The sequence below is a fragment of the Podarcis melisellensis genome (assembly GCF_964234715.1).
Source record: "Podarcis melisellensis genome assembly, chromosome: 4".
Taxonomy (NCBI): domain Eukaryota; kingdom Metazoa; phylum Chordata; class Lepidosauria; order Squamata; family Lacertidae; genus Podarcis; species Podarcis melisellensis.
The window spans coordinates 30,313,846-30,326,067 of NC_138531.1; positions in this window are offsets into that span (position 1 = coordinate 30,313,846).

Below are 12,222 nucleotides of genomic sequence, written 5' to 3' on the forward strand. Positions count from 1 at the left end.
CGGGGGGTCCTGCGCTCGCCGCCTGCAGGGGGAGACAGGCGTCACGCGGCCGGGAGGCGGGCAGCTCGCGCGCACCTGCTGCTTGCTGGCCCCGCCCCTTTCTCGAGGGTCCGCCTCGCCAGGCGCTTTTCAGTGCCCGGCAGGGCGCGCGAGAGGGTAGTTGCTCCGGCGCAAGGAGGAGAAGGAGGGCCGGGCAGAGGGTCCGAGGAGGGACGCGGCCGGTGGTGGCTCCCAGCTTTCCCTCAGAGTGTTCCGCGCTCTTTCCCCTCCCTCAGCCGGGACAGGTGCTGCCGCCGGCAGACCCGCCTCGGGTTCACCGAAGGTCACCCACACGAGGCACAGGCAGGGCTGCAAATAGACACGCGCCCGCCCAGCCGGTCGGAAACACACCGGCGGCTGCTGCTGCTGCTTCCCGGCGCGCGCCAAATCTCTGGGGCGAAGGGAGGGGGCGGGGGGAGTGGAGCGCCCGGCGCGTCACCCCCCCCCTCAGTTGCCGTTTCTTGGGGAAGCGGGAGGCAGGCAAACTACCTGAGGTGTCAGGAGCAGGCAGGACAGCGAGGAAAGCCCGCGCAGACTCCACATCTCGATATCCTGGAGCTAAGCTTACCTGGAAGCTGGCGCCTATCAGGCTGGGACAGTCCCTCTGGTGCGTTTGGCTGTGACAACGGACGGACTCCTCAGCTTTGCCCATTAAATGCTGGCAGCTTTGTGACAATAAAAGCATGCAGATCTGTGACATTGAAAGAGAAACCCCTTGCTTACTTGATGCCAAAGGACCCCTGGACAGTTAAGTCCAGTCAAAGGCGACTATGGGGTTGCCGCGCTCATCTCGCTTTAGGCCGAGGGAGCCGGCGTTTGTCCACAGACAGCTTTCCGGGTCATGTGGCCAGCATGCGCTTCTGGCACAACGGAACACCATGACAGAAACCAGAGCGCATGGAAACACCGTTTACCTTCCCACCTTCTACTTGCGCTGGCATGCTTTCTTTTCTTTTTTCAATTTTCCAATTTTATAACAAGCATAAGCAACATAAAAGAAAAAAAACATTACAATATAAAAAACAAACATACAGACATTTATCCCACCTGTTATAATGATACTTATAATTATAACCATTATTAAATGACTTCCTCAAATCACTCAAGTTGTGTTTCCATGTAGCTCATTGTAGCAGTTTTCCAATACTAATTTCCAATAAAATTAACTTAATCAATTAACATCTTTCTTTCTTTGCACTGGCATGCTTTCAGACTGCTAGGTTGGCACTGGGACTGAGCAACGGCCTTCTGATCGGCAAGCCCAAGAGGCTCAGTGGTTTAGACCACAGAGCCACTCGCATCCTACCTGTCAACAATGTGATGCAGCAGCAAAAAAAAGCTAATGCTATTCTAGGCTACATCAACAGAAGTTTAGTGTCCAGATCAAGGGAAGTCATAGCACCACTCTATTCTGCCTTGGTCAGACCCCACCTGGAATGTTGTGTCCAATTCTGGGCACCACGATTTAAGAAGGATGTTGACAAGCTGGGACGTATGCAGAGGAAGGGCAACCAAGATGATCAAGGGTCTGGAAACCAGACCTTATGAGCAACAGTTGAAGGAGCTGGGTATGTTTAGCTTGGAAAAGTGGAGACTGAGAAGAGAGATGACAGCCATCTTCAAATATCTCAAGGGCCGTCACATGGAAGCTTGTTTTCTCCTGCTCCACAACCAGTGGCTTCAAGTTACAAGAAATGAGATTCTGACTGAACATTGGGAAGAACTTTCTGACAGCAAGAGCTGTTCAACAGTGGAACGGACTCCCTCAGGAGATTGTGAGCTCTGCTTCTGCGAAGCTTTTTAAGCAGAGGTTGGATGGCATAAATGCTTTAGCTGACATTCCTGCATTGCAGGGGGTTGGACTAGATGGCACTTGGGGTCCCTTCAAACTCTATGATTCTATGAAGTGAGTGACAGCCCAGCAAAGCTTGTGCCACCGTTAATAACCGTGGCTATTCTTGCTGCAACGGAATAAGGCTAGCTCCTCTGTAGGCTGTGGAGAAGCTGAATTTTGCCAGATGTTGTTGGACTCTAGGTCCCATCAGCTCATCAGGGAGCGTGGTCAGTGGTCAGGGATGATGGGGGTTGTAGTCCAGCAACAGCTAGAAGGTCACATGTTCATTGGAAGCTGCCTTATAGAGCCAGAACACTCATCCAGTATGGTGTAGTGGTTAAGAGCGGTAGTCTCGTAATCTGGGGAACCGGGTTCGTGTCTCCGCTCCTCCACATGCAGCTGCTGGGTGACCTTGGGCCAGTCACACTTCTTTGAAGTCTCTCAGCCCCACTCACCCCACAGAGTGTTTGTTGTGGGGGAGGAAGGGAAAGGAGAATGTTAGCCGCTTTGAGACTCCTTAAAGGGAGTGAAAGGCGGGATATCAAATCCAAACTCTTCTTCTTCTTCATCCATCCAGCCCAGAATAGTAGCCAATGGCTGCCCAGGATGTCAGACAGGGACTCTTTCCCAGCCCTATACTTTGAGATGATGGGAATTGAACATGGGATGCTTTGCATGAAAATCATGGGCTTTACAACTGAGCTATGGATCTCTCACTCAGCAGCATGCATGCACACATATATCTCAAGCTTAATATTTCAAAAGCCCTTGGAAAGGGCATGTCACTGACTCCCTTGAGAGCTTTGCACTTGTTTGCACTTACGATCATATTAGTGTTGATGTCTTGGATGCTGCCAATCCCGGGGTCCTGTGAATAAATAGAATTCTGCTTCCAATAATATCCATGACTAGGTGCCCATAATTTTGTGTCAGTGCAGAATTAGATACTAGGAGGCCAAGCTTCTCATAGCCTGGATAATTCAGGCAGGATTGCTCTGATTAATTGGAAGCATTGGAATTGTCCTGTGGAATCAGGTCTTTTTCTATCACGGCACTCAATTATTCAGGGATTTTTATTTATTTTGATCTTTTAGAAAAACTGATATGGAGTTGCCACTTATGGAAGAATATTAGGATACCCAGTAAGTTTTGTACACAGACAGGCTATCACGTTGTTTCTGTGGCCAATTAACTCTTTGTGGCAAATAATATAATAAGAGCTGCTGAATGGGCTGTGAGACAAATCAGGAAGCCCCAGGTTTTAGCAGTGAATTTGCTGGGTGGTATTAAGGCAAGCTCTTATTCTAACACCCAGCTCCACATCTTTAAAACGGGTCCTGCCCTTCCGAGTTGTTCTAAGAATTGTAACAAGATGATGTGTGATTTGAACACTCAAAACAACAAATTCCAATTAAAAACCAACTCATAATTAATGATTAAATGACCGTGTGTGACAGCACGACATTAATAAAGGCACATAAATAAATAAAAAAAACTCTCCCTCTCCATTTGAAAACAGTCACTTGCCTCACCCTGAGTACTTGTTCTCATGACAATTGTCTCATGACCATCAGCCCACACCCTTGTGAAGGCAAGCCTCCTAGGCATGTAGATTCTATGTGGATTCGAGGACTGTAGCAACATTCCACTGAATGAATAGAAAACCTCATGCCCAAGAAGTGCGGGTGTGTTTGAAGTTCTGGCTATTGCCACAATGTATTTTCTTAGCCACAGAAATAACTAGGAATTCATCATCCTTTCCCCATTGGGGCACTAATGTGTTTTATTAATGGACTTGTTGGATGTTCCCCATTTGGAACACTGATGTGTGGTAAAAGGAGATCACAGATAATGTGACAATGTAGAGCCAAACTTGAGACGACACAGACATCTCGTCCACGTTTAATAACCTTTTAGGCTCAGAGAGAAGTACCTGCTTAATATTTAAACAAAAGTTATTTCAAAAATGGAAAAGCAAACTCCAAATTGCAGCACAACAATTGATTGGACTCGAAAATCAACATCAGACAATGTAGCATAAAAAAAGAATTGTTTTTATTTTCATTTGGTTTAAGAAACACAACTTCGGGTTTCTATATTATGATACACCACGTAAAGGATGCATTCAAAATCACGTTGGGGCACAATAGGGCGTTTTCCAAATGTAAGCATAATTTTCATAAATATTTAAAACCCACTTTGGAGATTTCTGAGACTGAAACTGCATTAGGGAAGCCGTTGTGTTTCTCTTTCCCCCGTTTCATTTTAAATCAACAGCAGGCTCAGTAGGTTGCAATATTGAGTGGACAACTTTGGAAAGAAAGGAACTGCTTAATCCTTTCTGCCTTTTTCCTGGTTCTGCCATTTTCCTGATTGGCCATCCAATTGCCTTTCCCTCTGCAAAATGCAGGTACTGAGATATGTTCTACTATAGGCACAAAAGGCAGAGTGAGATGATTGACTTGGGCCACAGGTCCTGAGGAACAGTGGCAGCTTCACTGTGGCTGTGGGCACCTGAAGTATCCAACCATTCCTCTCTGTTGGAAGAATATGCCACACCAGCTTGCTCCGAGCTCCCTAAACTAGCCTGATGTTCCAAGTAAGTGCAGCATGCGATCCTGTGACCAGTATTGGAGTAAGATTCAGCTCTCTATGCAGTCAGCTTCTGTACATGGAATGGGGAGAGTTGTCATCTTGACCTCAGGCAGCAAAATGCCTTGAAGCAGCCATGCATGCAACCAGTGTTACAAATAATTTACTCCCCTTGGAAAGAGGAAACGTATCAGCAGTAATGTAAACAATATTTACCATACTTAACACAAACCAGGTCAATCCTATGCAAACATGTCAGTTTAAGGATTGTTGGCCACAATGTTTAATACACAGTAGTAGACTTCTTGCAGGCTTTTGTTACATGTACTATATATATTTGAGCTAGGCTGCAATCCAGTGCAGAATTAAACAAGAAAGAGAATTGCACCCCAAGTGGCATGTACACTCAGCAGCTGCCCACAGATGGTACTGATGTGCCATTCTAGCAAGATGCATAGGCCATCTTACTTTGGTTAAACCATACTTACAAGGCAGCTAGGTGGTTACTGAATGTGGCACTGAAAAATCAAAGCTTGCTTGATTCCTAGCATGTCTACACAACACATTTAATCTAATTCAAAAGCACAGTTCGAAAGTGCAAGTAGATAAATAGGTACTGCTCCGGTGGGAAGGTAAACAGTGTTTCTGTGTGCTGCTCTGGTTCTCCAGAAGCGGCTTAGTCATGCTGGCCACATGACCTGGAAGCTGTACGCTGGCTCCCTCAGCCAATAAAGCGAGATGAGCGCCGCAACCCCAGAGTCAGTCACGACTGGACCTAATAGCCTGTTGAACTGCTACGGCTCCTTAGGAAGGAAGCCTAAAAATGATACTTCTGTGGTGGTTCTTTGATATGCACCAAAATGGCAAAGGGACCAGGAAGTATCAAGGTTCAGCAGTTGGGATTTGAAGCTGAGTCCCACGGGCTGCAGAGTGGGACTTTAACATGGGTGTAGCTAGGATTTGTGTTAGAGGGAGCAGACTTTTGTTTAGGGGCGCAGAACCTCAGATTTGTATTGGTTTTGATTGATTTAGGGGGGCAGCTTCCCCTCCCCTGCTCCCCTTGGCTATGCCCATGGACCTTAACCATTGTTGCACACTGCCTCATTTGATTTCAAATGTGTTTTTTACATGGTCTCTGTGGACAGCTTTTACTGAAGCAGGACAGATCTGTAACGGGGAACGTCACATTGTTGAATTTGTAGCAGCTGGAACAGATTCATTTCTTCTGGAGAACATTGTATCGCCTGTGTTAAAACAATTCAATTGGTAAACAAGAAATCTTGGACTGAGCATATCTCATTACACAATCTTATTTGTCTACGTCAAAGTCGTGGAATTAATCTTGAGTAGGGTTCTCAGTACGATAGAATACATTGTTCATGGATATAACTGGAGGACAGAAGTGATCTTGGAGATTGCGCCACTCCATTCTGAGTCCTTTGTCTTTAGGAGCAAATGCACAGCTGATTATTCTGTGTGTTTGCTTCCTGGCAAGGGTGAGGCCTAAGCATATGCATTATTTATCCAATTGCCCTGAATTCTGCAAAAAAAAAAAAAAAGTTCATAAAGTGGACCAGAAAGCTGTGATTGCTTTCCAGAAATGACAACAGTCTTCAGTCCCTTAGTTCAATATTGCAAGTAGAATATTGTTTTAAGTGGGGAAAGCAATATTGAAGGAAATTGTAGGACAATAGTTGTGTGTTGGGGAGAGAGCAGTGTGATAATATATGTAAAGACAACCTTACAATTTCAAATTACCATTTATTCCTCACATCCTTTTTTGAAGGATTGTTTTGGCGAAACCTTATCTTTCTTAGGAGGTACATCTATGTGAAAAACATGTCAAGGACATACTGTGGTTGTGCAAAAGTAATGGCTATTTTTGAAACCTATTCAGCCCATGATTGGGTTGACCATAAAAGATAATTAGTAAAAACATAAAATGATAAGCCTCTATAAATAAAAAAGCAAAACTGATTTATTGAAATATTTATAGCCTGTGCTTTCATAAAAATACAGTAAGGCAGCATACAGCCGTAATTCTATACTTCTGCAGTTTCCCCACAGTCCAGTAGCCATTTATATGCTATGAAATGCATATTTTTCTATTTAACCCATTTATGTGAATAAGCAAGATCCCCAGAAGCTGGATGTCATAGGACTATGATGGGATGAGGCACAAATCTGTTTCCAAGTAGAAATAGCTTTGAATTTTGATGCCTATAACCAATTAAAGGATTTGCACTTTGATCCAAAGTATGGCTAAGCTGCCCATTTGGAAGTGCATCAAGTTCTTTCAAGAGATATCTAGCATTATGTAATGTTACCACAAGCTTGATATGACTATTCATTTCATTGTCATGCATTTGGTAATAATAATGATATAAATGTTGGTGGTCTGGTCGAATGGGTATTTATTATTCTTCCCTTCCCTTCTTTATCATTGATCACAATACCTCTGCCTGAGGAAATTTTGGTGAATCAGATATATACCTTCCCACATTTATTTTTTTTAAATCCCTGCAAACCAGCCACATTTGTGCTCAGAGAAGGGTGGATTTTCAGGTAGAGTCCTGGCAGTCAAGTCCACAAATGAAACACATGACACCTCATATTTTCTTCTGTGGGAACTTTGGAACTTCCTGTTTTGTACTATAGATATAAACCAGGGACAAGGGACTCTTGCTGGAAGAATGATAAAGCTCCCTTTAAAGGCAATTGTGAGATCTATACTGTTGTTGTTGTTTAGTTGTTTAGTCGTGTCCGACTCTTCGTGACCCCATGGACCAGAGCACGCCAGGCACTCCTGTCTTCCACTGCCTCCCGCAGCTTGGTCAAACTCATGTTTGTAGCTTCGAGAACACTGTCCAACCATCTCGTCCTCCGTCGTCCCCTTCTCCTTGTGCCCTCAATCTTTCCCAACATCAGGGTCTTTTCCAGGGAGTCTTCTCTTCTCATGAGGTGGCCAAAGTATTGGAGTCTCAGCTTCAGGATCTGTCCTTCCAGTGAGCACTCAGGGCTGATTTCCTTAAGAATGGATGCGTTTGATCTTCTTGCAGTCCATGGGACTCTCAAGAGTCTCCTCCAGCACCATAATTCAAATGCATCAATTCTATACTGTATAGTCAAAGGCAGCTAGGACAAGGGGCAAACCATCTGGACTCCCATGCTTTGGGGAGGGGGCAAAAATATTGCACAAAATGTTGCCTTTATTTGGAAGTAAATACTTCTTTCTCTTTGTTCATGATTGTGTATTTTCAATGCAGTGTTCATATCATGTATTAAGTAAAATTCTCTACTCCAGTTGTAATGAAAATTGCTTCACAGGGAAATCAGTAAAGGTCTCACCTCTAAATTTACATGCTTTATCTTAATAAAACATACACTGCCCCATGCCCTGCAGTGTTAATCTCTTCATTTCAGCCTTATTTTCCGAAAGTGACTGATCTCTCAGTGATAAGGCAAAACACAGCCTGCTGAAAACAGATCACAAAATGCTCACGCAAAACAGCAAGCTTGAAATCACCCAAGCAGGAAAGCCTTAGTGAAAGTTTCTGCCTCACATGCTCATTAATCCCAAGAGTTTGTAGTTTCGAAGTGACACACTGCCTATGCATTTAACTTTTCAGGTGAATCTCTTCAGCAATAGCTTTTAGAGAGCAAGGTGGTTTCAAAGACCAAAGCAGGCTTTGTGAGCACATTCAGCATAGCCCTCCGTAAGTATGTATGCTCACTGCTGGCTTGCTGAGGCTGAATTCACTTTAGCGTGCCTGGCTAGAAGGTGGCCTAAGCAGATATGGTCTGCACAGCTCATAATCTCTCCGAGCCGAGTGTGCCCTCCAGCAGACCTGCTGGCTGCTTGACAACTTTCCCCATGCTGCTTAGGCAATCCAAGACAAGCAGTAAAAACAGGTGGTTCATCATATTGCTGATGATGGCTGCAGGCTGCGCGATCTCTTTTGTGCATCAGAGTTTAATGCAGGCCTAGGGCAGGAAAGCTCAGGTCTTCAAAAGCTCTGTGTCTTTCCACACCTGCCTTTTATAGTTGCTGTTTGATCTGACATTTGTAGGAGTGGATTTGGGGCTGATTGTGGGCACCTTCAGTCATACGTTGCTGCTATTACAGAGCGAGTGAGGTTTTAATTCCCACACTAATGGTGGGTTGTGCCTGAATTGAAAAAAATCCCATGGTAATAGTCATACCCTCAGTGTTCCTTCAGTCAGTAAATGTCAGAGTTAGAAGCATGTGTATGGGGAGAGTCATTTTAAAAAAGAAAAAGTATTCCAGAACTCTCACTTTGTGGATTTATAGGAGGTTAGAACAGTTATGGAACGCGGGTGGCGCTGTGGGTTAAACCACAGAGCCTAGGACTTCTTGATCAGAAGGTCGGTGGTTCGAATCCCCATGACGGGGTGAGCTCCCGTTGCTCAGTCCCTCCTCCTGCCAACCTAGCAGTTCGAAAGCATGTCAAAGTGGAAGTAGATAAATAAGTACCGCTCTGGCGGGAAGGCAAATGGCGTTTCTGTGCACTGCTCTTGTTCACCAGAAGCGGCTTAGTCATGCTGGCCACATGACCCAGAAGCTGTATGCCGGCTCCCTCAGCCAATAAAGCGAGATGAGCACCGCAATCCCAGAGTCGGTCACAATTGGACCTAATGGTCAGGGGTCCCTTTACCTTTACCTAGAACTGTGTGTCTGAGCTCCAGCTCATCCTAGAACACCCATTGCAATCAGGCATTTTTGCAATGGGTGTTCTAGGATGAACTGTAGCTCAGACACAAAGAGTTATAGCTAACCTGTTCAGGCATTTTCTCCTCAGATACTGTCATGTAGGGATTAGTTGGGGAGGAGAAAGAAAAAGTGGGAAGTTGCCTTTTGACCACAGAAATCCTAGCAGGATGCCATTGCTGAGATGATACATTTATTGACTATAATGTAATTCAAGAATACTACGTATTAATGTAACGAAGTCGAAAGGAATGACGCCACATGTTTAGGTAACTACTGACACCAACTTAACCTCTGGAATGTATCTCCTGAAAACTCCATTAAGCCTTATGGAGGTTTCATTTTGTCTGAATATCTTGCAGGTCAGCAAGTGAGAGGGAAGTGGCGTGAAACAGAAATCTCCAAAACCACTCCCATCGACTCCCACTCCCTGCACACAGAAAGTGGGATGATACTTGGACTCATGCCACTCATACGAAGTTACAGAGGATCCATTACACAACTTGTCGGGTGCAAACTCAGCGCCTGTGTGACCAAGGGTGACTCAGTTCCATCGCCAGGCCTGAACCCCAGATTGGAATGGCTCTAAACTGTCTCACTAAGCTGTAAAATTCCCACTAAACTGGGCTTTGCTATGTTTTCTCCGCAGATATACATGCAAATATATAGTGTTGGTGGCGCTGTGGGTTAAAGCCTCAGCGCCTAGGACTTGCCGATCGAAAGGTCGGCGGTTCGAATCCCTGCGGCGGGGTGCGCTCCCGCTGCTCGGTCCCAGCGTCTGCCAACCTAGCAGTTCGAAAGCACCTCCGGGTGCAAGTAGATAAATAGGGACCGCTTACTGGCGGGAAGGTAAACGGCGTTTCCGTGTGCGGCTCTGGCTCGCCAGAGCAGCGATGTCACGCTGGCCACGTGACCCGGAAGTGTCTTCGGACAGCGCTGGCCCCTAGCCTCTTAAGTGAGATGGGCGCACAACCCCAGAGTCTGTCAAGACTGGCCCGTACGGGCAGGGGTACCTTTACCTTTACCTTTAAAGTATTGCTCACCTGTGGGTTTTGGAGTTCATTACAACCTGTTATCAACAGAGGTCACTGCTGCACTTTGAGACTATACTAAAAACATTCCATTACAAACAGATGGAATGAGAATCATTGCAGAGAGAGAGAGAGAGAGAGAGTTGGAATTGTTTTGTTTGAAAGCTCAGGATTTGGGAGTTTATAGGTGGAGGAGATTACAGAGTACAAAAAGTGGTGCATTATACCATTCCTGCCTTTAGCCTCCAGAGAGTGGAATCTGTGAGTGTTATCCATAGGAGTGGAATCTATAGGAAGGGATAGTATAGGAGGAGAGAAAAAGTCCATCTCTTTATTTGGGTTGCTCCATGCATAGATATCTGCCTGCAGTCTGTGTGATTTTCTTTTTCCAGTGACACGTTCAATTTAATTTCAGTGATGCATGGTTCCTATTAGGAACTTTTAGCGCTCCTGCCTGCTATTTCTTCTGTGTATGCCAGGAGAAAGCATCTGAGAGCAAGGCAAACCCCTAGACGATCATCTGTCTTTCTGGCAAGGAATAAACATCACATTAGATTTTGTGAGAGGCAGACATATGAAACGCATCAGTCAGAGTGTTCTCTCATTTTGAAGCCAAGGATGAATGAGTGAATTACTTTCATTACATTTTTAAAGAAGGAATGACTCGGGCTTGGATTCAAACATTTAAAAGTTGAGGGTGAACTATGAATTGGTACTGGTGTCGAGAAAATTGTCTTATTTGTTATGAATAGGAAGGAGATGAATTGATATTGATAAATAACAGAATAATCATACTGCAGGGCGGTTATACATTTCAGCTCCCTGCCATGATTTAAGGGAGGGTCTTTACACACAAGACCAAATTGGTAGGTTTTTCTGATTGCTTTGTATAAGTTAAAGACAAGACAGCAGGTGAGTGAACCATTACTATGATGCACATGTGTTCACTAAACCCAAGTCGGTTGTTAACACCAGTCGCAAAATTTACATTTTCATAAACCCCAAAGAACCATAGTCTTGCTGTTCAGAGGCTAATAAATTGAATCATTGTTTAAAAAGAAATAGATGCTAGTACTCTTTAAAATAGCCTGATGTCCACCACCACCCCTGAAAGTGAATAGGCAGGCACTTCTAGAATACACAGCTAAATTTTCTCCATTGAAAATATGGCATTAAGGACAGGGCCTTCTTAGTGGTGACACCACAACTATGGAACATGCTCCTGGGTCAGATCTCTCAGGTTCCATTTCAGATGGTCTTTAAAGACATTGATGACAGGCATCAAATCAATAATTTGTTTTATGCTGCTTTTGACCGCTTTTGCACATTGCTACACCTGTTATATGTTTTTTTTTAAAAAAATTAAACATTTGTATTTCATAATTCTATTGTGTACTGTGTTTCTTTTTATTTCCCCTATATTAGAGTTTCTGCTGGGTGGTTGTTGTTTGCACAGCATATATGGTGATGCATGGTATCTCAGTTAATCACAGATAAGAGTAGACACTTTTCTTAAAATTCAAAGGAAATCCATTACCTCAAATATTGTTTACTTTGACTCATTTGATTACTTTGACTCACTAGCTCTCCAAATATGCAGCATACAATATTATTTCAGCCAACTGACCATTTAAAAGTGCCACCTTCCTCTCTATATCTACAGTACAAATAATATGAGGACCCTGCTCTGCCACATTAGCAGGTTGGAAAGGGTTTTTTTTCCCCTACTCCAGGCTAAAATTTCAATGTAAAATGTCCAAAAGCTGTAGTGCAGGTGACAATGTAGACTTCTGTTTAAATTCTGCAATGAAAAGTGAACCAGGGATATAATTTTACCCACTTGTTTTTGCATCAGAAGAAGAGCATTTAGGTTTGTTTCCCTGTTTCTGGTTTTATTTCAAAAGTCCAGGGACCTTTTTATTTATTTATCCCAATACTTTAACATGGGTTAGAACAGGCTTCCTCAGCTTCGGCCCTCCAGATGTTTTTGGCCTACA